Source organism: Dendrobates tinctorius, unplaced genomic scaffold, assembly GCF_039654945.1.
Source record: "Dendrobates tinctorius isolate UK_male_01 unplaced genomic scaffold, ASM3965494v1 ptg000001l, whole genome shotgun sequence".
NCBI lineage: Eukaryota > Metazoa > Chordata > Amphibia > Anura > Dendrobatidae > Dendrobates > Dendrobates tinctorius.
Genome location: NW_027361669.1, coordinates 2,493,618 through 2,521,302, shown reverse-complemented (window position 1 = coordinate 2,521,302; position 27,685 = coordinate 2,493,618).

Genomic DNA, 27,685 nt, shown 5'->3' with positions numbered 1-27,685 from the left:
AAAAGCAAAAAAACTTTTATTCTGATTTTCTGCACAATTACAGAGCGTTCATTCTTTCACACACTGTATAGAGGTGTACGCTCCTCACAAACTACCGTGTACCGGCTGGTATCACGGACATATACATGCTATCTGTGTGTGACTCTGTAAAAAAAAGACGGAGATTTTAAATTTTCCATACATATACCATATAGAGCTGTCCGCTTCTCAAATAGTATCGTATATCTGCTGTTTGTATTGCGGTCAAATCTATACAGAGACAGCGTGTGTGACTCCGTAAATACATATAAGGATATTTCAATTTTTCCATACAATGTATAGAGCTGTCCGCTTGTCAAACAGTATCATATAGCTGCTGTTTGATTACAGTCAAATCTATACAGAGACAGCGTGTGTGTGTGACTCCGTAAAAAAATAGACAGAGATTTAAAATTTTCCATACATCTAATATATAAAGCTCAAGTGTGTGTATGTATATATGTATGTATGTATGTATGTATGTCTGGGATTGGCATCCGCACCGTCGCAGCTACAGCCACAAAATTTGGCACAGTCACACGTCTGGACCCCGAGAGTGTCCTAGGCTATGTTGTGAGGCGAAATTTTAACCCCACACGTTCCAATTCACCAAACAATTTTGCCCCTATCTACATAATGGGGAAAAAGTGTGTGTGTATCAAGTCCCGCCCCTCATTAAGATGTCATAATGGTTGACTATGGGATGTAGGATGTGTGATGGGTATATGGGCACTGGACTATGGGATGGAGGATATGTATGATGGGTATATGGGCACTGGACTATGGGATGGAGGATATTTATGATGGGTATATGGGCATGGGACTATGGGATGGCGGATATGTATGATGGGTATATGGGCACGGGACTATGGGATGGAGGATATTTATGACGGGTATATGGGCATGGGACTATGGGATGGCGGATATGTATGATGGGTATATGGGCACGGGACTATGGGATGGAGGATATGTATGATGGGTATATGGGCACGGGACTATGAGATGAAGGATGTGTGATGGGTATATGGGCACTCAACTATGGGATGGCGAATATGTATGATGGGTATATGGGCATGGGACTATGGGATGGAGGATGTGTGATGGGTATATGGGCATGGGATTATGGGATGGAGGATATGTATGACGGGTATATGGGCACGGGCCTATGGGATCGTGGATATGTATGATGGGTATATGGACACGGGACTATGGGATGGAGGATAATTATAATTTGCTATAACTAACCAGTTACTTACTATTAGTACAACAGAATAGCCCAATACCTTGCAAAGAATAAATGGCAGTATCCTAAATTGATAATCTGCCATAATATATGGTTCTACTCCATGCATACATATATATTCAGGAGAACAGGAGTGATTGAATCCAAGAGGATTTATTTAATATTAAGCAAATTGCCAATTTATTAATACAAAAACACATAGAAATATGTAACAATCATAGCACAGTTGCACATAATATATGACGTCAAAAACCAGGAGAGATATGTGGGGATAATCACCACATATCTCTCCTGGTTTTTGACGTCATATATTATGTGCAACTGTGCTATGATTGTTACATATTTCTATGTGTTTTTGTATTAATAAATTGGCAATTTGCTTAATATTAAATAAATCCTCTTGGATTCAATCACTCCTGTTCTCCTGAATATACTGTATATACATTTACTTACTATGCCCGGGCAGCGCCGGGCTCTTCAGCTAGTACACCATATAGAGCTGTCCACTTGTCAAACAGTATCGTATATCTGCTGTTTGATGACGCGTGTGTGTGTGAGTCCGTAAATACATAGACGGACATTTCCATTTTTCCATACACCGTATAGAGCTGTCCGCTTCTCTAACAGTATCGTATATCTGCTGTTGACTCCGTCAAAAAAATAGATGGAGATTTAAAATTTTCCATACATACATCGTATAGAGCTGTCCACTTCTCCAACAGTATCGTATATCAGGCGTTTGTCTTACGGTCAAATCTATACAGAGACAGTGTGTGTGTGTGACTCCTGTGAGGTAGCGCTGTCATTTACTTAGGGGATTCTCGCCTGCAGCGAACAAAACCCAGTTCCTGCACAGGATTTTCCAACAAATCATACAGTCCTTGCGGTTTATTCATGCCTCATAAACCACAGCAACAACAGAAACTTCACTTAACAGCATTACCAGCATAGCGTCCATTATAATGCTTCACCCTGGTTACTGATGTCCAGTACGCAGGCTCTCTTAGCCTCACGACTGTCTCACCCAAGTCAGGGCTCCTCATGCGGCTTCAGCATTCTGCTCACGTTCATTCCCTCCAGGGAACTCTCAGGCACACATCGCCATTGCTCACAGCCACTTCACACGTGCTGCCAGGCAGGAAGTTCCATCTCTGTGGGTCCTTCCACCCTGGACCAACCAGGTCCCAGCATTCCTCACATGTGACCTACCCTGGCCACATTATATGGTCTATAGCCACGCCCACCGGGTCACGTGACCATGACCTCATCACAGGTCCTTCACACACTCACATAGCTTTTTAATACAGGCGTTTTCAGACACACCCCTGGGTGGGTTTGTAGGTAACCGGCCCGCCCAACTTCCAAGTGACCTGGAGACTTCTCCCTTATACCTTGAAATAACACGTCAGTAATAACATTGCTGATCAATACGCATAACTAAGTCTCCATCTCAAAGCCACCCACTTTGAGATACATAACCATCCTTCCGGATTCTGCTACACATCCTTTCTCTTGGAGCCTACACACAGCGCCCCCTAGCGGACACAGTGGTTACTACACCACATACCTCACCCCTCTGTTCAAACTTGTGGGGTTGAACACACAACATTACATCAGGCTCTCGAGACCGGGCACTCATCAAACCTTGCCCCACAGGTCGAGAGAACCTTCTCCATCTATCATAAGGCCTCCTCTCTACGTTAGGCCTCCCCCGCCCCCAGCGGTCAGAATATCGGTCCTGCTCCTTGACCCTCCAGTTACAGCCTGTCTGCGTCATCAGACACGGTCCAGTCACCACCTTCCTCTCTCTGTTTGTTCCGTTCCCTGACTAGCTCCCCCAGTTGGTACGGTCATCTGTCTTACTTGAATCTACTGTCTGGCCTGAGTCTGACCCACTCAGTGTCTCAACGGAACTACGGTCTCTCACCGTCATCCTGCCAGTCGAACTACCACTTGCTGACATTCTTCGGCCATCTGCCCTATCACTTCTTGGCGGAACTCTTCGGGTCCTTACATCTTGTTGGGCTGCAGGCGGCCGCCACCTGGTATTCCGTACTTCTTTATTAATTCTCCGGCGGTCCTGCCTCAACTGCTCAATCTCTTGCAGGTACCTCACTCGATACTCCAATAGCATCCGAAAGTCTCTCAGGCTCTCCCCGGAGCCAACCACCAGGATGGGAATCCTACCCACTTCACTAGATACTTGGTCTTCATCATCAGGAGGGATCCTCACTCTCACCGCACCGGAGATATACACAAGGTCTTGCATTACCTTCCCGGATCTTCCAATAATTCTCCCAATCAGAGCTTTGGGTACCGGAACCACATCTTTCCGCAAACCCAGCTGATCCATAGCCCTTGCTAACTAGGCATTGAGCAGCCTTCACATTACTCTGCCTGACCCGCTGTTTGGTGTGGAGACATTGTAGATGCATCTCTTTCAGGACAGATACTTGGTTTGATGTATCTTCTCTGTCCGATACTATCACCAACTGCCGAGTCTCAGGTGCCCAGCGCACCTTACACGCTTTGACCGCTTCTTTGAAAGCCTCATGCACACCTTCCTCCGCACAGGCTTCTTGCATGTCGTCTGGTACATCAATCACAAACTGGAAGATTGTGGTCTTGCTCTCTTCCTGGACCGAAGGCTCTAGCTTTACCACGGACACTTCCCTTACTACCGTGGACCCGACCGGGTGACTGTCTTCTTCAGTTCTTACCTCCCCAACTTCACACAATTTGGTCACTTCATGACCCTTTGCCCCGAGGGCTACTGGCCGTTCTATCCTGTTATCACTCGAGCTCACTCACGGTAAGTCTTCGTCCAATTTCTCCCGCAGAAGACTTTTAACTACTCCTCTGAGTTCTTCCATTTCTTCCGTAAGGGTCTTGTTCACATTTTGCCACATTGACAGGTGACCTCTAAGCTTCAGGACTTCTTTCTCAAGCTCCTCCACTCTGTGCTCGGCTGTTTGTCTCATCACACTTTCTCGTTCGAGATGTTCCTTCACTGTCTCTCTTATTAACTGTATCTCCTTCTCTAGTTCTCTTTTGGCCAGTATGTGCTGCACCACTACTTCTTTAATCATATCGTCAAGCGGCTCCCCTGGTTCAGTCCCGTCAGTCGAGCCCCTGTTACCCTCTGACCGTGTCTCTACTTCCGTTATCTTCTTGATCAGGTTACCATCAGTCCTGTCACGAGTTTCCGTTAGCACAGCACTAGATTCTGTCCTCGTGGAGTCTACTGGCAACAACACGTCACAGTCACACCACACCGTATGGTGAACCCCCAGGACACTCTCTGTCCATGTGTCAGCTCCGCTCTTTTTGCTTCTCACACCTTTCTCACTCACACCGTTGTACCCTTCCTGGGACTCCACCCCTTTTTGGGTTACCACCCCGCTTTGGGTCACCACCCCCTTCTGGGACTCCACCCCCTTTCAGGCCTTCTCCATGTCCGTTAAACCGGTCTTCTCAGACCACAGTTCACACAACACAGTTTATGTCTTAACGATACCACACAAGTCCTTGTTGGCACCACCACAGCTCCTGCTGTCACTGATCACTGACACCACCGGCTGCTGTTCACACACACATCGGCTGGAGTTACTGCAGCTCCTGCTGCGCCGTCTTCGTGGACCCGCCGATCCACCGGACGCCGCTTGTCACCTTCGTAACCCCGCCGAGTTACCGGAAGCCGCTTGTCACCTTCGTGACCTCACTGAGCCTCATCAAGCCGCTTGTCACCTTCTTGACTCCCACTGAGCCACCGCTGGCTGAGTTGAGAAAAGAAGAAAAGAAAAACACCACACAAAAAAACTCAAAAAACTCACATGTAATTTCTGTGTGCTATTCAGGATGTACCGTCTCCGCCTGAGACCGTCTAACACACAGGGTGCACTGGATGCTATTCAGGGAGCGACCCTACTCCCAGGGTTTCCCAACACCGGCCTCACCAAGACAACACTCACGTGTCCTGTCTGTGTGCTGTTCAGGACACACCATCTCCCCCTGAGACCGTCCAACACACAGGGCACACCAGGTGCTGTTCAGGGAGCCGACCCTCTTTCCAGGGTTTCCCAACACACCAGCCTCACCAGGTCCAGGGGCTAAGCGGGTGCTATTCAGGACATCCGTCTTGGCCTGAGACTGCCCAACACTTACGCCTCACCAGGTCCAAGGTCATACCACGTGCTCCAGGGATCCTCCCAACACTGACCCTCCAGGACCTTGCTCACTGAACCCTCCAGGAACACAGTCTTTCCCACCGACCCAGGTCAGTACCACACGAACACCAGTCCATTGCCTGTGTCGGCCACACAGGTTCTCGGTTACCTCTTATCCGCAGAGGCACCCTACAGCAATCCACAGTCTCTTTCACTGAGGAAACGGCCGCACTAGGCTCACCAATTCGGAGAGTGCCTTACTTACTAGGCCGCCCCACGGCTCCAGAACCACAGCCGGGCAGTGGCTTCCTCGTCAGCCTTCCTGGCTCAGCGTTGCCAGCACTGCAACATGCACTTTTTGGAAACCGTTGCCCTTAGCAACCGACTTTGCAGTCCTCTTACGTTGCTCCCAGCAACAAGGCTACAACATAGCCCATAGCTTTCTCCACCAAATGTGAGGTAGTGCTGTCATTTACTTAGGGGATTCTTGCCTGTAGCGAACAAAAAACAGTTCCGGCACAGGATTTTCCAACAAATCATACAGTCCTTGCGGTTTATTCACGCCTCATAAACCACAGCAGCAACAGAAAGTTCACTTAACAGCATTACCAGCATACCGTCCATTATAATGCTTCACTCTGGTTACCAATATACAGTATGCAGGCTCTCTTAGCCTCACAACTGTCTCACCCAAGTCAGGGCTCCTCATGCGGCTTCAGCATTCCGCACACGTTCATTCCCTCCAGGGAACTCTCAGGCACACATCGCCATTGCTCACAGCCACTTCACACGTGCTGCCAGGCAGGAAGTTCCATCTCTGCGGGACCTTCCACACTGGATCAACCAGGTCCCAGCATTCCTCACATGTGATCTACCCTGGCCACATTATATGGTCTATAGCCACGCCCACCGGGTCACGTGACTATGACCTCATTACAGGTCCTTCACACACTCACATAGCTTTTTAATACAGGCGTTTTCAGACACACCCCTGGGTGGGTTTGTAGGTAACCGGCCCGCCCAACTTCCGAGTTACCTGGAGACTTCTCCCTTATACCTTGAAATAACACATCAGCAAAAACATTGCTGATCAATACGCATAACTAAGTCTCCATCTCAAAGCCACCCACTTTGAGATACATAACCATCCTTCCGGATTCTGCCACACTTCCTTTCTCTTGGAACCTCCACACAGCGCCCCCTAGTGGACACAGAGGTTACTACACCACACTCTATAAAAAAATAGACGGAGATTTAAAATTTTCCATACATACACCGTATAGAGCTGTACGCTCCTCACACACTACCGTGTACCGCCTTGTATCATGGACAAATACATGCTATCCGGGTGTGACTCCGAAAAAAAACAGACAGTTTTTCATTTTTCCATACATACACCGTATAGAGCTGTCCGCTTCTGATACAGTACCGTATATCTGCTGGTTGGATTACGGTCAAATACATACTGGGAGAGTGTCTGTGACTATGGAAATATATACAGAGATTTATTAAATTTTTACTTACACCTTATACAGCTGTATGCTGCTCATAGAGTGCCATATATCTGCTGGCATTTTTGTTACATTTTCACACACATGAGAAAGTATGGTTCAAGAGGCCGCAAACGTGGGCGATGGGGCAGCTGGTACTGATGGTGGTGGTGGTGCATCTGCTGGTTATGCCAAAAGCACACTAGCAGCTAAGGCAGAAGGTGTTGAGCCTGCATCATCGTCTGGCACAAGAAGGCTTGTAAGGTTCCCTTTTCTGGGAGTTGGAAAACCACTTTTAAAGCCGGAGCATCAGGAACAGGTTTTGGTTTACATTGCCGAAACAGCCGCCAGCTCTATTGCCTCCTCTTCTGAACTTTCAAAACCTGCAAGCACTGAGTCATCAGTGCAGGGTTCTGGTCAGGAAAAACACCTTTCCTTGTGTCCTTCACCCCCACCAAAAGTGAAGGATGCGGCAGCCCACACTTCAGATTACTCCATGGAGCTCTTTTCACATACCATGCCTGGGTTATCCAGTCAAATCCTGAATTCCCCAGTCCAAGATGAATCTGACATGGAGTGCACTGATGCACAGCCACTGATAGATGATTCTGCTGGTACATTGACCCACAGCTCTACATTGCCCTCACAGTCTACTGAGCCAGAATCTGACCCTGATGAAACTCAGGTGCCCCTTCCCGCATACTATACCACCTTACACGGTGACACAGAGGAAAGGTGCAGATGAAATTGAAGAGGAGGTGATGGATGACCCAGTTGTTGACCCGGATTGGCATTCATTGGGGGAAGAGGGTGCCGCTGGCAATAGCTCAGAAGAGGAGAAGGATCCGCAGCAGGCATTGACATCGCAGCAGCGGTTATCTGGCAGGCCCGTAGCTGTCCAAAAACGTGGAACAAAAACCAAAAGAGGTGCAGGACTGCTTGGCCACGCGGTCAAATTAGCACAGCGTGCAAGCCCTGAAAATTTATACCATAGTAGGAAGACTGCAGTGTGGCACTTCTTTGTACAAAATTCTACTGATGAGGCAAAGGTTATCTGTAAGAAGTGCGGAAGGACCTTTAGCTGAGGGAAAAATCTCAGAAATTTGAATACCAGTTGCATGCTTAGACATTTAACCACCATGCACTTGCAAGCGTGGACGGACTACAAAGCCTGTCGTCGCAAGGCCAAAGCAGTCAGGGAATCAGAATGGTTTTGACACGAAACACTGAATCTAGGCCATCGCCACCAACAACATCACCATCACCAACCCCCTCTCAGTCGGTCCGGTCCACCGCTAGTTCCCCCATATGCAGCTCTCAAGTCCAGCTCACCCTAGCAGACACTCTGAGTAGGACAAGAAAGTACTCATGCTCTCATCCGCGCACACTTGCTTTGTACGCCTACATTGCCAAACTGATCTCATTAGAGATGATGCCCTTCCGTTTGGTTGAAAGCGAAGCTTTCCGAGAGCTCATAGCTTACACTGTCCTACGCTATGACCTACCTAGTCAGCACTTCTTTTCTCGAAAAGCCATCCCTGCCCTCCACCTGCATGTGAAAGACCGCATTGTCCATGCACTCAAACAATCAGTGAGTGGAAATGTGCACCTCACAACAGATGCATGGTCCAGTAAGCATGGCCAGGGCCGTTACGTGTCCATCTATTATCGCCCCCGTCTCGCCCCACGATGCTCACCGGTTCGGTACCACGCTGCAGCCTGGTCTCTCCCGGCGGTCGCGGTGTCCTGTGACCGGCCTGCGACATGATTGCATGCTTTGCGCATGCGCCGTAGGCCGCAGCCGCGTCCCTCTCTCGGTTCTTATGCTCCGGTGGTGCCTTGAACCGGAAGCACCACCGGACCAATGGGGGCTGCGTCCTGGGTATTTCTTCCTCTGCTTCCATTGCAGTCCTACTCTGGTCCTGTGTGTTCCTGCTCTGTCCTGCCTGCCCATGCCTTGCTCCTACAGTCCTACTCCAGTCCTGTGTGTTCCTGCTCCGTCCTGCCTGCCCGTACCTTGCTCCTACAGTCCTGCTCCAGTCCTGTGTGTTCCTGCTCCGTCCTGCCTGCCCGTGCCTTGCTCCTACAGTCCTACTCCTGTCCTGTGTGTTCCTGCTCCGTCCTGCCTGTTCCCCTTTGTCTCCAGCTGTCCTACTCCAGTCTCTCCACCCGAGCTCGACGCCTAGTCTGAGCTCGTGGTACCTGGTCCTCTGTCTCGCTCCAGTCTATTCCGAGCCGCCCCTCTTGGTACCGGCTACCGTGGCATTTGAACCCCTGGGCCTGCTCCTAACAGTCCTTGTATAGGGATCGGCTCCACCTGGTTGCTCGCCCGGGGTCCCCTCGGTGCCACGGTCCAGACGGTCCACTCCTGGAATCCTGCCTTGCCTAGCGAAACCCTAACAATACGGTCAAAAGGAGTTGCTCTTTTTGCGGGAGAACCAGGGGCGCATCATGTCCGTAATGAAATCCTTGGAATCGCGTTTGTCAGCTCTTCAGGCCGCCGATCCGGGAAATGCCGCTCAGCTGGCCAATCTCCAACAGGAGCTGGGCCAGCAGCGTGACACTCAGTCCCATATCTTGACTTATATGGCCTCTGTAGACAATCACTTGGTGGCTCTCCAGTCCGCCGCCGCAGCATCCGCCTCTCCCCCCATTCCCGTTTCTTTTCCTTCTCCTCGCCTTGCCAAACCTCCCCGGTTCAATGGCGACCCCAAACATTGCCGAGGGTTCTTGAACCAATGTAGCCTTCACCTTGAGTTGCTACCTCACCAGTATCCCTCTGACAGGGCCAAAGTGGCCATTATCATGTCCCATCTGGAGGGAGATGCCTTGTCTTGGCTAAACCCCCTCTGGGAGAGGGACGATCCCGTGGTCTCGAGTCTTCCGGTCTTTCTGGATACATTCAGGAGGGTCTTTGACGAGCCAGGTCGGCTAGCTTCTCTTACTGAGTCCCTTTTTAACCTCCTCCAGGGCGCTCTCCCCGTCAGACAGTACGCTATCCGGTTCCGCACACTTTTCTCTGAGTTGGGATGGAATAATGCGGCACTGGTAGGGGCATTCTGGCGTGGTCTCTCAGGCAGGATAAAAGATGAGTTGGCAGGTCGAGATACCCCACCACTCTTGAGGACCTGATTTCCCTGGCTACCCGCATAGACCTCCGGTTCCAGGAGCGCGCTCGGGAATCGGCTAGAGACAGGAGACCCGCTCTTTCCTTCAACCAGTCCTCTAGTTCTCGTCCAGCCGGGGTTCCCCATGCTCCTCAGCCTGAACCGATGCAGGTTGACCATGTCAAGTTGGCCGAGGTCCAGCAAAGAGAGAGACGGGCACAAGGTCTGTGTCTCTATTGTGGAGGAGCTTCGCTTTTCATACATTCCTGTCCTGAGAGACCGGGAAACTCGTCCGCCTAGGCCAGGTAAGAGAGGCCTCCCTAAGTGTCCATGATTCCTCCCAACCACTTACAATCTCCGTTCTTTTAATTTCGGGGCAGAGGCATGGCTCCGAGGTGGTTTACGTGGATTTGGGTGCAGCAGGTAACTTCATCCGGCATGAATAGGTGGAGAAGTACCAGATTCCCGTGGTCACTCTGAAGAATCCTCAGTTAATTACGTCGGTGGACGGCCGACCGCTACAGGAATCCATCACCATGGTCTCCGAAGAAGTAGGCTTGCAAGTCGGTGCCTTACACCATGAAAGAATAGCCTTCTACGTGCTCCCTGGTCTTTCCCACGCGATACTCCTGGGACTTCCGTGGCTACGGACACATCAGCCAGTTCTCGACTGGTCATCCGGAGAGGTTCTTCGCTGGGGTCACTCGTGCCATGATCAGTGCCTGAATCCTATTTGGCCGGCTACTTCTTCACGTTCACCCTCCAACCTCTCGGCTCTACCTTCAGCCTATAGGTCCTACGCAGACGTCTTTGATAAGAAGGAAGCGGAGGTCCTTCCCCTGCACCGGCCTTTTGATAGTCCCATCGAGCTAGTTCCCGGTTCCACTCCTCCTCGGGGTAGAATCTACCCACTGTCTCCTGCAGAGACCTTGGCCATGTCCGAATATGTCCGGGAGTATCTCGACAGGGGCTTCATACGGAAATCCTCCTCTCTCGCAGGAGCCGGCTTCTTCTTCGTCAAAAAGAAGGACGACTCTCTGCGTCCGTGCATTGACTATAGGGGCCTGAACAACATCACCATCAAGAACAGGTACCCCCTTCCTCTCATTCCGGAGCTGTTTGATCGCCTCAGAGGAGCACAGATTTTTTCCAAGTTAGATCTCAGAGGAGCCTACAATCTGATCCGTATCCGCGCAGGCGATGAATGGAAGACCGCTTTTAACACTCGAGACGGTCACTATGAGTACCTTGTCATGCCTTTTGGTCTGTGCAATGCTCCCGCTGTGTTTCAAGAATTCATCAATGAGATCTTCCGGGATCTCTTGTACTCCAGTGTCGTAGTGTACTTGGACGACATTCTTGTTTTCTCGCCAGAGCTTTCGTCTCATAGGAGGAGTGTCCGCTTGGTTCTCCAGCGCCTTCGAGAGAATCGCCTGTACGCTAAGATGGAGAAATGTCTCTTTGAGCAGACCTCGTTACCATTTTTGGGCTACATCATCTCCAGCGCTGGATTGAAGATGGATCCGGAGAAACTGTCCGCCATTCTCAAGTGGCCTTGTCCCTTCGGCATAAAAGCTATCCAACGGTTTCTCGGATTCGCCAACTATTACCGGCAATTTATTCCTCATTTTTCTTCAATTACCAAACCCATTTCCGCCCTCACCTAAAAGGGGATGAGCTCCAACTCTTGGACCACGGAGGCTGAAGAGGCCTTTCTGACATTAAAACGGGCATTCTCTACAGCTCCAGTCTTGTCCAGTCCCGTGAGCAGCAAACCCTTTGTGCTGGAGGTGGATGCCTCTTCAACAGGAGCCGGGGCTGTACTATCTCAGAAGACCATCTCTGGTCGCCTACACCCCTGTGGATTCTTCTCCAAGGCCTTTTCTCCATCCGAGTGCAATTACTCAATTGGCGACCATGAACTCTTGACCATAAAATTGGCCTTGGAGGAATGGCGCCACCTTCTGGAGGGGACTGTCCACCCTTTTGTGATTTACTCAGACCACAAGAGCCTGGCCTATCTTCACTCTGCCCAGAGACTCAATCTTCGACAGGCTAGGTGGTCCTTGTTTTTAGCTCGCTTCAATTTTGAGCTCCATTTTCGCCGGGGTGACAAGAACACCAAAGCTGACGCCTTATCCAGAGTCTTCCAGCCGTCTCAGGATGGAGATGAACCCGCTCACATTATTGAGCCCTCAAGGATAATCACTGTGGCTCCAGTAAATCTGCTTTCTTCACCCCTAGGCAAGACTCTCGTGCCCGAGGATGCCAAGAGAAGAGTCCTGCTCTGGGGCCATTCTTCCAAACTGGCAGGCCATGCTGGGACCAAGAAGACTCTCGCACTCATCTCTCGGTACTACTGGTAGCCTACCCTCCTCCAAGATGTGGCAGACTTCGTGGCCTCTTGTCCCCCCTGCGCCAGAAACAAAGTTCCACGATGACCTCCGTCCGGCTTGCTCCTCCCCCTGCCCGTCTCTACAGTACCTTGGGAACACATCGCCAAGGATTTTGTCACCGACTCACCCTGCTCATCTGGCTGTATGGTGGTCCTAGTGGTGGTAGATCATTTTTCCAAAATGGCACATTTTATCCCGTTGACCGGACTTCCCTCTGCGCCTGAACTAGCCAAGATCTTCATCCACCAGATTTTCAGGCTCATGGTCTACTTCAACGCATTGTGTCCGACCGGGGGGGTCCAGTTTACTTCCAAGTAGAGTTTAGCGAAACGGGTCAAAAAAATTCAAAAGTCGCCGACTTTCGCCAAAGTCGGGTTTCATGAAATGAAACCCGACCTCAGCGTGAGGTCGGCCACGAGGTCGGCGACTTTAGCGCCAAAGTCGTGTTTCAAAACATGCTTCAGCGCCCTTTTTCAGCCAATGAGGAAGAACGGACACTGTGGGCAATGTGATGACATAGGCAGCGGTCCCCACCATCTTTGAGAAGGGCATGCAAGTGATTGGCTTGCTCTGGGGGTGTCACAGGGGGTATAAAAGGGCGTGCACGCCGACCGCCATCTTACTTCTGCTGATCTCAGTATAGCTGCTGCTGCAGATTCTGTAGGGAGAGCGTTAGGCTGGAAAGAAGAAAAAAAATCAGCTGCTGCTTCTAGCAATTTTGCCTGTACAACACACCAGTCACTGTGCAGTGCAAGGGGAGGCTATATTTTGGTGGATCAGCTCTGTTGGTTGTTAGGCTGCCTTATAAGGCTACCTGATAGCTGCATTGCTGGTTTCACACTGCTTTGCAAACTGCTTTTTTAAAAGCAATCCTTTTTTTTTTTTGTCCTGGTGAGATACTGAGCGTGCATTTTTTCACACCGTACAGCGGTGTACGCTGCTCTCTCAGTACCGTGTAACGGCTGTTATCACGGCCACAGTGAAGCTAAGGGTGTGACTGTTAGGATAAGTCGAGGAGTTGTTCCGTTCTTACAGACCTCCACCTTATAGTTTTGTCTGTTTTTCAAACAGTCTAGTCTATTTGCTGTTTGATTACATTCAAAACTATAGAGAGACAGCGTGTGTCAGTCCGTATACTAAAAAAACACGGAGCTTGACAATTTAACATACAACGGCCAGCGGTGTACATGCACGCTGCTCTCTCAGTACCGTGTAACGGCTGTTATCACGGCCACAGTGAACCTAAGGGTGTGACTCTGTAAGGATAAGTCGAGGACTTGTTCCGTTCTTACAGACCTACACTCTAGGGAGATTCCAATCCTGCCCTGTCCTATATAACATTTTTCACACCTGCCAAATTCATCCTGTCATACAGCGGTGTGATATACACTGGGCCTGACACCATACATCAGTGTCCAGAAGTGTGTAAGGACATTCCATTTCTCCCATCCTATATAACATTTTTCACACCTGCCAAATTTATCCTGTCATACAGCGGTGTGATATACACTGGGCCTGACACAATACATCAGTGTCCAGAAGTGTGTAAGGACATTCCATTTCTCCCGTCCTATATAACATTTTTCACACCTGCCAAATTCATCCTGTCATACAGCATTGTGATATACACTGGCCTGACACAATACATCAGTGTCCAGAAGTGTGTAAGGACAATCCATTTCTGCCGTCCTATGTCACATTTTTCACACCAGCCAAATTCAGCCTGTCATACAGCGGTGTGAAATACATTGGGCCTCACACAATACATCAGTGTCCAGAAGTGTGTAAGGACATTCCATTTCTGCCGTCCTATGTCACATTTTTCACACCAGCCTAATTCAGTCTGTCATACAGCGGTGTGATATACATTGGGCCTCACACAATACATCAGTGTCCAGAAGTGTGTAAGGACAATCCATTTCTGCCGTCCTATGTCACATTTTTCACACCAGCCTAATTCAGTCTGTCATACAGTGGTGTGATATACATTGGGCCTCACACAATACATCAGTGTCCAGAAGTGTGTAAGGACATTCCATTTCTCCCGTCATATATCACATTTTACACACCAGCCAAATTCAGCCTGTCATACAGCGGTGTGATATACATTGGGCCTCACACAATACATCAGTGTCCAGAAGTGTGTAAGGACAATCCATTTCTGCCGTCCTATGTCACATTTTTCACACCAGCCTAATTCAGTCTGTCATACAGTGGTGTGATATACATTGGGCCTCACACAATACATCAGTGTCCAGAAGTGTGTAAGGACATTCCATTTCTCCTGTCATATATCACATTTTTCACACCAGCCTAATTCAGTCTGTCATACAGTGGTGTGATATACATTGGGCCTCACACAATACATCAGTGTCCAGAAGTGTGTAAGGACATTCCATTTCTCCTGTCATATATCACATTTTTCACACCAGCCTAATTCAGTCTGTCATACAGTGGTGTGATATACATTGGGCCTCACACAATACATCAGTGTCCAGAAGTGTGTAAGGACATTCCATTTCTCCCATCATATATCACATTTTACACACCAGCCAAATTCAGCCTGTCATACAGCGGTGTGATATACACTGGCCTGACACACACAATACATCAGTGTCCAGAAGTGTGTAAGGACATTCCATTTCTCCCGTCATATATCACATTTTACACTCCAGCCAAATTCAGCCTGTCATACAGCGGTGTGATATACATTGGGCCTCACACAATACATCAGTGTCCAGAAGTGTGTAAGGACAATCCATTTCTGCCGTACTATGTCACATTTTTCACACCAGCCAAATTCAGCCTTTCATACAGCGGTGTGATATACATTGGGCCTCACACAATACATCAGTGTCTAGAAGTGTGTAAGGACATTCCATTTCTGCCGTCCTATGTCACATTTTTCACACCAGCCTAATTCAGTCTGTCATACAGCGGTGTGATATACATTGGGCCTCACACAATACATCAGTGTCCAGAAGTGTGTAAGGACATTCCATTTCTCCCGTCATATATCACATTTTACACACCAGCCAAATTCAGCCTGTCATACAGCGGTGTGATGTACATTGGGCCTCACACAATACATCAGTGTCCAGAAGTGTGTAAGGACAATCCATTTCTGCCGTCCTATGTCACATTTTTCACACCAGCCTAATTCAGTCTGTCATACAGCGGTGTGATATACACTGGCCTGATACAATACATCAGTGTCCAGAAGTGGTAGGAGAATTAAATGCTCCCCTCTCCTATATACACCTTGTACCTTGTTTTACATTTTCCATATCGTTGGTGGAATTGTGGGTACATTTTTCAAAAAAATGAGGAAGTGTGGTGTAAGAGGCCGTGTTAGTGGGCGGCGGTTGCCAGCTGTTAATGATGGTGTTTGTGTTGGATCTGCTGGTAGTGGCAAAAGCAAAATAACACCTAATGCAGGAGGTGTTAAGCCTGCATCATCATCTGGCTCCACAAGGCCTCGAAGGCTCCCTTTTCTGGGAGTAGGTAAACCGCTTTTAAAGCCGGAGCTTCAGGAACAAGTTTTGGCCTACATTGCTGACTCGGCCTCCAGCTCTATCGCCTCCTCTTCTAAACTTGTAAAAAAAAAAACACTGAGTCGCCTTTGGAGGCTCATGGTCATGAACCACACCTTTCTTTGTGTCCTTCACCCCAACCAAAATTGAAGGATGCGGCAGGCCACACAACAGATTACTCCATGGAGCTGTTTTCACATAACATGCCTGGGTTATTAAGTGAAATGGTGAATTACCCAGGCCAAGATGAATCTGACAAGGAGTGCACTGATGCACAGCCACTGATAGATGATTCTGCTGGTACATTCGCTCAGAGCACGACATTGTCCTCGCAGTGTACTGAGCCAGATTCTGACCCTGATGAAACTCAGGTAACCCTTCCCGCATACTATACCACCGTACACGGTGACACAGAGGAAGGTGCACATGACATTGAAGAGGAGGTGAAGGATGACCCAGTTGTTGACCCAGATTGGCATCCATTGGGGGAAGAGGGTGCCGCTGCCAATAGCTCTGAAGAGGAGGAGGAGCATCCGCAGCAGGCATCGACATCGCAACAGCTGTTATCTGGCAGGCACGGAGCAGTCCAAAAACGGGTTACAAAAAGCCAAAAAGTTGCTGGACTGCTTGGCCAGACGGACAAAATAGCACAGTGTGCAAGGGCGCAAAATGTCTTCCATAGAAGGAAGAGTGCAGTGTGGCACTTTTTTGAACAAAATCCTAATGAGCAGGCCAAGGTTAACTGTAAGAAGTGCACAAAGAAATTTAGCCAAGGGAAAGATCAGAAAAATAATAGAATAGCGGTTGCAAGCTAAGACATTTAACCACCATGCACTTGCAAGCGTGGACGGAACACCAAACCTCAAGTACCACATGTGCAAATGCTCCCAAAGAAGGTAGTCAGCAACGCTACATTGTTTCCCCCACTGTAAGCCCACTGGTTAGCACAGCAACAAATGTTGAGGTGTCATTGCAAGGCCAAAGCTGTCAGGGAATCACAATGTTATATCAACGAAAGACTGAATCTAGGCCATCAGATAGAACACCAACTCCATCACCATCATCAACCCTCTCTCAGTCCGCCCTGTCCACCGCTAGTTCCACCATAGGCATCTCTCAAGTCCAGCTCACCCTGCCAGAGACTATGAGTAGGACAAGAAAGTACTCATCCTCTCATCTGCGTACACTGGGTTTGAATGCCCACATTGCCAAACTAATCTTGTTAGAGATGATGCCCTATCGGTTGGTGGAAAGCGCAGCTTTCCTCGAACTCATGGCCTACGCAGTACCACGCTATGAACTACCCAGTCGCCACTTCTTTTCTCGCAAAGCCATCCCAGCCCTCCACCTTCATGTGAAGGACCGCATTGTCCATGCACTCAAGCAATCAGTGAGTGGAAAGGTGCACCTCACAACTGATGCATGGTCCAGTAGGCATGGCCAGGGCCGTTACGTGTCCATCACTGCACACTGGGTTAATGTGGTGGATGCAGGGTCCACAGGGGACAGCGGTGGTGGGACTGTGCTGCCTAGCCCACCGTATAGGAAACAGTTGGCTGTAGGCGTTCGACCCTCCTCCTCCTACTCCTCTAGAAGTGAAAGCTCGACCCCAGAGCGCAGTCGCAGCAGCACTCCATCCGCAGCTGCCAGTGTTGCACACGAGGTGTCCCCCTATCGATCAGCTAGTGGAAAGCGTCAGCAGGCTGTGTTGAAGATGACGTGTTTGGGCGACAGACACACTGCGGAGGTACTGGCCGACTACTTTCAGCAACAAACTGAGTCATGGCTGGGCAGTCTACATCTTGAGGCATGCAAGGTAGTCAGCGATAACGGCCGTAATTTTGTGGCTGCCATAGCCCTTTCAAAACTCAGACACATACCTTGCTTGGCTCACACCTTGAACCTGGTGGTGCAGTGCTTCCTCAATAATTATCCAGAGTTAACAGGCCTGCTCCAGAAGGTTCGAAAACTGTGCTCGCACATCCGCCGGTCGCCCATACACTCCAGTCGTATGCAGAAGCTGCAGCGATTGCTACACCTCCCCAAGCACTGGCTAATTATCGACGTTGCAGCAAGGTGGAACTCCACCCTGCACACGGTTGAGCGGCTGTGCGAACAGAGGCAGGCCGTAATGCATTTGTGGGAGGATACCGGGACAGGCACTTTGAGGGCAGACATGGAGTTGACAGGTGTGCAGTGGTCAAAGCTGAAAGGCCTCTGTAAAGTCCTTCAGTGTTTTGAGGAATGCACACGGCTGGTAAGCGCAGACGACACCATCATAAGCATGAGCATCCCACTTATGCGTCTGCTCATGCAAACTTTGATGCACATTAAGGAGCAGGCGTCTGCAGCCGAGGTTGACGAAGAGGAAGAGGAGGAGGAAATCCTTGATGACAGTCAGCCATTGTCTGCTCCGGGACCTCTCCTGGACGAGGTGGAGGAAGAAGAGGAAGAGGAGGGTGATGATGGGGATGATTATTTAGGGGAGGAGGATGCTTCTCGTGTGTCCAGAGAAAATGTTGGCGTGGCAAGGTCTGGTACAGGGTTTGTGCGTGACTGGAGGGATGTGGATTTGCCAGAAAGTGCTCCTCCACCAAGCAGTCGCACTGCATCATTGACACCGGGAACATTGGCCCACATGTCAGATTATGCCTTGCAGATCCTAAAAAGGGACCACCGCATTGCCAAAATGATGAACGATGATGACTACTGGTTGGCCAGCATCCTGGATCCACGCTATAAAGGCAAATTCCAAAACATCATGCCACAGGAGAACCTTGACCTAATATTGGCTAACAAACAAGCTACTCTGGTAAACCGGTTGGTTGAGGCATTCCCAGCACACAGCAGCGGTGATGGTTCTCACACGAGCCGTAGGGGCCAGGGGCAGCTTGGAAGAGGTGTTCGTGGTGCACACATCAGAAGTGGTGTTGGAGACAGGGGTTTTCATGACCATGTTGTGGACTGATTTTTCAAGTCCCGCTCACACGTCTGGTAATACTGCATCGATGGAAAGTGACAGGAGACAGCACTTGTCAACTATGGTTACAAACTACTTTTCCTCCCATGTCAATGTTCTCCCTCACAGGTCATTCCCCTTTGACTATTGGGCCGCTAAACTGGACACCTGGCCTGAATTGGCACAATATGCGCTACAGGAGCTCGCTTGCCCAGCTTCAAGTGTGCTATCGGAAAGAGTCTTCAGTGCTGCTGGATCAATCCTGACAGAAAAAAGGACCCGTCTGTCGACCCAAAATGTGGATGATCTAACCTTCATTAAAATGAACCATGCATGGGTTTCCAAGGATTTTGTCCCACCTTCCCCTGATGACACATAAGTTGACAGAAAAATGGCTTGCTTTGGTCCTCCTCTTCCTGGGACTTGAACAATTTCGCCTTTTGCATCAGCTGAATGTCCAACATCAACATATGCCACTTTCTAAAACTCCCTAACTGTGCTGCCCCCCCCCCCCCCATGGCCGGGGTCACCACCTAGCGCACGAAACCATGCGAGTGCCGTTGCCCTGGACAGGTGGGTAGGCCGACTCTTGTGCGCGGGCACTGGCTCAGGGTCCCTCATAGTGCAATCAAGTGTCTCTGACGGTGGTGGTGCACACCCGCCGTCAGACACACCGTCGTACTATGAGGGGCCCAGTGCCAGTACCGACGCCCACGAGTGGGCCCCCCTTGCTTGGGGAGGGCCCCAGCATTTGCAATCTTTACCTCTCCCTGCTCCTCCGCTGTGTAGTCTGGGCCGTCAAATCCATACTGGGCCTGACACCGTCTGAGCCTGCCTCCTGATCTATAGACATATATTTTGAATGTGTACACTATGCTATCCATACATGTTATCCGGTGATACGGTACCCTTTCTCACCTTTGTGCAATCACGTGTAATCCATACTGGGCCTGACACCGTCTGAGCCTGCCTCCTGATCTATAGACATATATTTTGAATGTGTACACTATGCTATCCATACATGTTATCTGGTGATACGGTACCCTTTCTCACCTTTGTGCAATCACGTGTAATCCATACTGGGCCTGACACCATCTGAGCCTGCCTCCTGATCTATAGACATATATTTTGAATGTGTACACTATGCTATCCATACATGTTATCCGGTGATACGGTACCCTTTCTCACCTTTGTGCAATCACGTGTAATCCATACTGGGCCTGACACCGTCTGAGCCTGCCTCCTGATCTATAGACATATATTTTGAATGTGTACACTATGCTATCCATACATGTTATCCAGAGATACGGTACCCTTTCTCACCTTTGTGCAATCACGTGTAATCCATACTGGGCCTGAGAACGGCTGGCGAGCTGTTAAGCAAGCTACAGCACCTGTGGTTTGCACACGTAAGTTTTTCATTTTTTCAGGAATGACGGTTAGGCCTAATTCCGGAACTGCGGTTGACCTGCACTTACTGGGAAATCATCGTTCACGGGTAATAATTGTAATCCCAGATCCCCATCACTAACGGTGTTCAGCGGGTTATCTGCACCTGTAAGCAACAAACGCTGGCCCTTTCAGTGTAGCGCACATGCAGCCACGGACATGTAAGGGCATGACACACCAGTTATTGGCCAATCTCACGTGCCAGAGCCTCGCGTGTCCCTCTTGGTAAGCTGGACTCAGACCGCGGGGCATGACGGAGTCTCGTTCGTTAGCGGAATTAAGCTTGCAATGTGTGCATCTTTTTTGTTGCTGGATGGTTGAGGTTGCCCGTGTTGAGTCAAATTACACCTGAGGCTCCACTCCTGGCGGTGCCCTTCTGGACATTCCTTTAAGGTTCAGCTTTGCAACCATACTGCCCACGTAAAACAAACACTTTGCATTCGTGAACGCTGTTTGGAGGGTCGTGACTCGTGGGAATAACGCCGCCCAATCAGTTAACCTGCTAGAGAGATCCTTCGTTGCTCCCAAGCATGACATCACACTCCCTAGGAGGAAGGCAATGCCACTGTGGTGACTGTACTCCTGGGGGCGACACAAGTGCACTGATGCCCAGCCACTGCTCGATGAATCTGCTGGTACATTGACCCAGACCACTACATTCCCCTCGCACTCTACACGGCCTGAATCTGACCCTGATGAAACTCAGGTTACCCTTGCCATATACTGTTCCATCTTACACGGTGACAAAGAGGAAGCTGCAGATGAAAGTGCAGGTTCGGCCCACCCGCCGTCAGACACACCACCGTACTATCAGGGGGCCCTGTGCCAGTGCCGTCGCCAACGAGTGGGCCCCCCCTGCTTGCTCAGGATCACAGCACTTGCAAGGTTGAAATACTGTGCAGTGAGATGGAAGATGGGGACGACGAGGAGTCCTGACTAGTACAGGGATTCCCTAGCGAGGAGACTTATTTGATTGTTTTCAATGTTGGGACAGCAATTTTTGGGGAGCACTATACTCTGGAGAATGATAGATGGGGCCCACCATACACTGGAACATTCCAAAGGTGGACATCAGACACTGGAGCAGCATTTACAGGGCCCATTATACACTAGAGCATTAGAAATGGGGCCCATTATGTATGGAGTTTTATTTGGGCCCATAAGACAGTGGAGCTTCATCCATGGGGACCAACATATACTGTAGCATTATGTGGAGCTCATCATATACTGTTTCAAACATTATATGGGACCCATGATTCTGTATGGAGAAATAGATGGGCCTCGTCATGAGATGTAAAAAGTGAAGTATTTTTCTTTGTAGTATACCACTATTTCTCTGCCGTATCGGAGCAGCATGAGTTGTGGTATGTGTTAAAGGGGCGCTCTTTCGCCCAGGGCACATGAAAACCTGGAGCCAGCCCTACCCCCCCACAACTTTAGCCAAATAACCCCCATTTTTCAGTGCGTAACTAGTATTATGAAGTAAATAAAGGGTGACAAGCTTCAGTAATAAGAATTGATGCTTTTGGCATTCAAATGGGCACTGTAGGTGTGTTTCCTGTCCTCCTCTCACTGCCGACTTTTCTTCCCCATTGACTTACATTGGGTTTCGTGTTTCAGTCAGACCCCCGACTTTTCCCTATAGTCGGCCGATTTCGTTCGACCCGACTTTTGCAAAAGTTGGGTTTCGCGAAACCCAACTCGACCCGAAAAAAAGGCAAAGTCGCTCATCTCTACTTCCAAGTTCTGGAGGGCACTTTGCAAATGATTGGATATATCTTTAGATTTTTCCTGCGCCTACCATCCGCAGACTAACGAGCAAGTGGAGCAAACCAACCAGACGATGACTGGATATCTACATCATTTTTCCAACGTCCACCAAAATGAATGGGTTGACCTGCTTCCCTGGGCAGAGTTCGCCTACAACAATCCTCAACCAAATCTCCACTTTTTGTGGTGTTTGGCAGACATCCCGGTCTTCCTCTTCTGGTAGGTCCAGCTTCCGAAGTACCTGTGGCCGACTCTGTGTCCTTGGAATTCTCTGAGATCTGGGCCGAAACCAACACAGCATACACTCACTGGCCACTTTATTAGGTACACCTGTCCAACTGTGTGTTAAGACTTAATTTCTAATCAGCCAATCACATGGCGGCAACTCAGTGCATTTAGGCATGTAGACATGGTCAAGACAATCTCCTGCAGTTCAAACCGAGCATCAGTATGGGGAAGAAAGGTGATTTGAGTGCCTTTGAACGTGGCATGATTGTTGGTGCCAGAAGGGCTGGTCTGAGAATTTCAGAAACTGCTGATCTACTGGGATTTTCACGCACAACCATCTCTAGGGTTTACAGAGAATGGTCCGAAAAAGAAAAAAAATCCAGTGAGCGGCAGTTCTGTGGCCGGAAATGCCATGTTGATGCCAGAGGTCAGAGGAGAAGGGGCAGACTGGTTCGAGCTGATAGAAAGGCAACAGTGACTCAAATTGCCACCCGTTACAACCAAGGTAGGCAGAAGAGCATCTCTGAACGCACAGTGCGTCGAACTTTGAGGCAGATGGGCTACAGCAGCAGAAGACCACACTGGGTACCACTCCTCTCAGCTAAGAACAGGAAACTGAGGCTACAATTTGCACAAGCTCATCGAAATTGGACAGTAGAAGATTGGAAAAACGTTGCCTGGTCTGATGAGTCTCAATTTCTGCTGCGACATTCGGATGGTAGGGTCAGAATTTGGCGTAAACAACATGAAAGCATGGATCCATCCTGCCTTGTATCAACGGTTCAGGCTGGTGGTGGTGGTGTCATGGTGTGGGGAATTTTTTCTGGGCACTCTTTGGGCCCCTTGGTACCAATTGAGCATCGTTGCAACGCCACAGCCTACCTGAGTATTGTTGCTGACCATGTCCATCCCTTTATGACCACAATGTACCCAACATCTGATGGCTACTTTCAGCAGGATAATGCGCCATGTCATAAAGCTCGAATCATCTCAGATTGGTTTCTTGAACATGACAATGAGTTTACTGTACTCAAATGGCCTCCTCAGTCACCAGATCTCAATCCAATAGAGCATCTTTGGGATGTGGTGGAACGGGAGATTCGCATCAGGGATGTGCAGCCGACAAATCTGCGCCAACTGTGTGATGCCATCATGTCAATATGGTCCAAAATCTCTGAGGAATGCTTCCAGCACCTTGTTGAATCTCTGCCACGAAGAATTGAGGCAGTTCTGAAGGCAAAAGGGGGTCCAACCCCTTACTAGCATGGTGTACCTAATAAAGTGGCCAGTGAGTGTAAAAGAAAGCCAGCCAGTGGATGAAGAATCACGCTGACAAGAGGAAATTGGATCCTCCGTCGTTTCATATCGGGGATACAGTCTGGCTCTCATCCAAACATATCCGGCTAAAAATACCCTCGTATAAGTTGGGTCCCCGGTACATCGGTCCCTTTGAGATTCTCGATCAAGTCAATGAAGTCGCCTACAAGTTGAGGCTGCCTGCTTCGCTTTGAATCCGGAACACCTTCCATGTTTCTTTCCTGAAACCTGTGGTACTAAGTCGGTCTCACTCTTCACCCTGTTCTGTTCCTCGGCCGCTTTGTACCGACAACACCTTTGAGGTAAGAGATATCCTTGCCATGAAAAGAATCAGGGGTAGGCCCTTTTTTCTTATTGACTGGGGTTTTGGCCCTGAGGAGAGGTCTTGGGAGCCCCGGGAGAACATCAACGCTCCCCGCCTTCTTAAGATGTTTTGCGCCAATCACAGGAGGGGGCGGCTTAAGGAGGGGGGTACTATTATCGCCCCCTTCGCGCCCCACGATACTCACCGGCCCGGTCCCGCGCCGCAGCCTGGTCTCTCCCGGGGGTCACGGCATCCTGTGACCGGCCTGCGGCCTGCGGCGTCAGTGCATGCTTTGCGCATGCGTCGTAGGCAGCGGCCGCGTCCCTCTCTCGGTTCTCATGCTCCGGTGGTGCCTTGAACCGGAAGCACCGCCGGACCAATGGAGGCTGCGTCCTGGGTATTTCAGGCCGCCCTCCTGTAATGGAGGCGCCTGATCGTGGTTGTTTCATCCGCACGTTAGGTCCCCGTGCCTTTGCCCCGTGCACTGCGCTGGTTCTCACATCTACCTTCACGGCACGGGCAGGCAGGACAGAGCAGGAACACACAGGACCGGAGTAGGACTGCAATGGAAGCAGCATTGTCCTACTCCGGTCCTGTGTGTTCCTGCTCTGTCCTGCCTGCCCGTGCCTTGCTCCTACAGTCCTACTCCAGTCCTGTGTGTTCCTGCTCCGTCCTGCCCGCCCGTGCCTTGCTCCTTCAGTCCTACTCCAGTCCTGTGTGTTCCTGCTCCATCCTGCCTGCCCGTGCCTTGCTCCTACAGTCCTACTCCAGTCCTGTGTGTTCCTGCTCCATCCTGCCTGTTCCCCTTTGTCTCCAGCTGTCCTACTCCAGTCTCTCCACCCAAGCTCTATGCCTACTCTGAGCTCGTGGCACCTAGTCCTCTGTCTCGCTCCAGTCTATACTGAGCCGCCCCTCTTGGTACCGGCTACCGTGGCATTCGAACCCCTGGGCCTGCTCCTAACAGTCCCTGTATAGGGGTCGGCTCCACCTGGTTGACCGACTGGGGCACTCCTGGAATCCTGCCTTGCCTAGTGAAACCCTAACACCATCACTGTGCACTGGGTTAATGTGGTGGATGCAGGCTCCACAGGGGACAGCGGCGGTGGAACAATGCTGCCTAGCCCACGGTATAGGAAACAGTTGGCTGTAGGCGTTCGACCCTCCTCCTCCTCCAGAAGCGAAAGCTCATCGACAGAGCGCAGTCGCACAAGCACTCCATCCGCATCTGCCAGTGTTGCACACGAGGTGTCCCAATATCGAGCAGCTAGTGGTAAGCGGCAGCAGGCTGTTTTAAAGATTATGTCTTTGGCGACAACAGACACACCGCGGAGATACTGGATGACTACTTGCAGCAACAAACTGAGTCATGGCTGGGCAGTCTTGAGGCAGGCAAGGTAGTCAGTGATAACGGCCATAATTTTGTGGCAGCCATAGCCCTTGCAAAATTCCACCCACCACTGCCAGTGCATCATTGATACCTGGAGCATTGGCCCACATGTGTGATTATGCCTTGCGAATCCTAAAAAGGGACCCCGCATTGTCAAAATGATGAAGGATGATGACTACTGGTTGGCCAGCATCCTCGATCCACGCTAAAAAGGCAAATTACACAACATCATGCCACAGGAGAACCAGGAGATAATATTGGCTAACAAACAAGTAACTCTGGTAAACCGTTGTTTGAGGCATTCCCAGCACACAGCAGTGGTGCTGGTTCTCCCACGAGCCGAAGTGGGCAAAATAGAAGAGGTGTTCATGGTGCACACAGCCGAAGTGGCGATGGAGACAGGGGTTTCATGACCATGTTGTGGACTAATTTCTCAAGTACCGCTCGCACGACTGGTAATATTGCATCGATTAACCCCTTACCTACATTGGATGTAATATTCCGTCCATGTGACCCTGGACCTAATTCCCATGGACGGAATATTACGTCATAGCAATCAGCGACGCCCATGTGGTGAGCGCCGCTGATCGTGGCCGGGTGTCAGCTGATTATCACAGCTGACACCCAGCACAATGTGTCAGGGGCGGTCACGGACCGCCCCCGACACGTTAGCCCCTTGCACACCGCAATCAAACATGATCGCGGTGTACCGGGGGTTAAAGGGAAGCATCGGCAGGGAGGGGGCTCCCTCTGTGCTTCCCTGAGCCCCCCACAGCAGCGCAATGTGCAGCGCTGCTGCGGGGGTCTCTTTCCCTACAGGTCCCCGGATCCAAGATGGCGACGGGGACCTTCGGGGTCCTGTAGGGAGCTGGCTTCCTCAGTGCCTGCAAAGCGCAGGCAAGGTGGAAACCTGCACACTGCCTGTGACATTGCTGATCTGTAACAGTGATCTGTGATGTGACAGATCAGCAATCTGTCACAGGACAGTGATGTCCCCCCTGGGACAACCTAATAAAGTAAAAAAAAAAAAGTGTAAAAATAATTTTTTAAAAATCGCTAAATAAATTAGAAAAAAAAAATATTCCCAAATAAATTCATTTTTTGGAAATAAAAAAACAAACAATAGAAGTACACATATTTGGCATCACCACGTCCGTAATGACCTGCCCTATAGAAACGTCCCATTAGTTAACCGTTTTAGTGAACCCCTTAAAAATAAAAAATAAAAAACGAAGCAAAAAATAATGATTTATTATCATACCGCCGAACAAAAAGTGCAATAACGCGCGATCAAAAAGACACATATAAATATCCATGGTACCGCTGAAAACGTCATCTTGTCCCGCAAAAAATGAGCTGCCACACAGCATCATCAGCGAAAAAATAAAAAAGCTCGCAGAATAAAGCGATGCAAAAATAATTATTTTTTATATAAAATAGTTTTCATTGCATAAAACCGCCAAAACATAGAAAAAGACATAAATGAGGCATCGCTGTAACCGTACCGACCCGAAGAATAAAACCGTCTTATCAATTTCACCACACGCGGAACGGTGTAAACGCACCCCCCCAAAAGAAATTCATGAAACGCTGGTTTTTGTTCATTCTGCGTCCCAAAAATCAGAACAAAAAGCGATCAAAAAATGTCACGTGCCCGAAAATGATACGAATAAAAACGTCAACTCGTCCAGCAAAAAATATGACCTCACATGACTCAGTGGGTCAAAATACGGAAAAATTATAGCTCTCAATATGTGGTGATGAAAAATCTATTTTTACAATAAAAAGCGTCTTTTAGCCTATGACAGCTGCCAAACATAAAAACCCACTATAAATAGTAAATCAAACCCCCCGTTATCACCCCCTTAGTTAGGTAAAAGTAATAAAAATTAAAAGAAAATGTATTTATTTCCATTTTCCCATTAGGGCTAGGGCTAGGGTTAGGGCTAGGGTTAGGGCTAGGGTTAGGGCTAGGGCTGAGATTAGGGTTAGGGGTGTGTTGGGGTTAGGGTTGGAGTCAGAATTGGGGGGTTTCCACTGTTTGGGCACATCAGGTGCTCTCCAAATGCAACATGGCGTCGGATCTCAATTCCGGCCAATTCTGCTTTGAAAAAGTCAAATGGTGCTCCTTCCCTTCCAAGCTCTGCCATGCGCCCAAACAGTGTTTTACCCCCACATATAGGTTATCAGTCTTCTCAGGACAAATTGCAAAACAACTTTTGGGGTCCAATTTCTCCTGTTACCCTTAGGAAAATAAAAAATTGGTGCCAAAAATATCATTTTTGTGGAAAAAATGATTTTTTTATTTTCACGCCCGG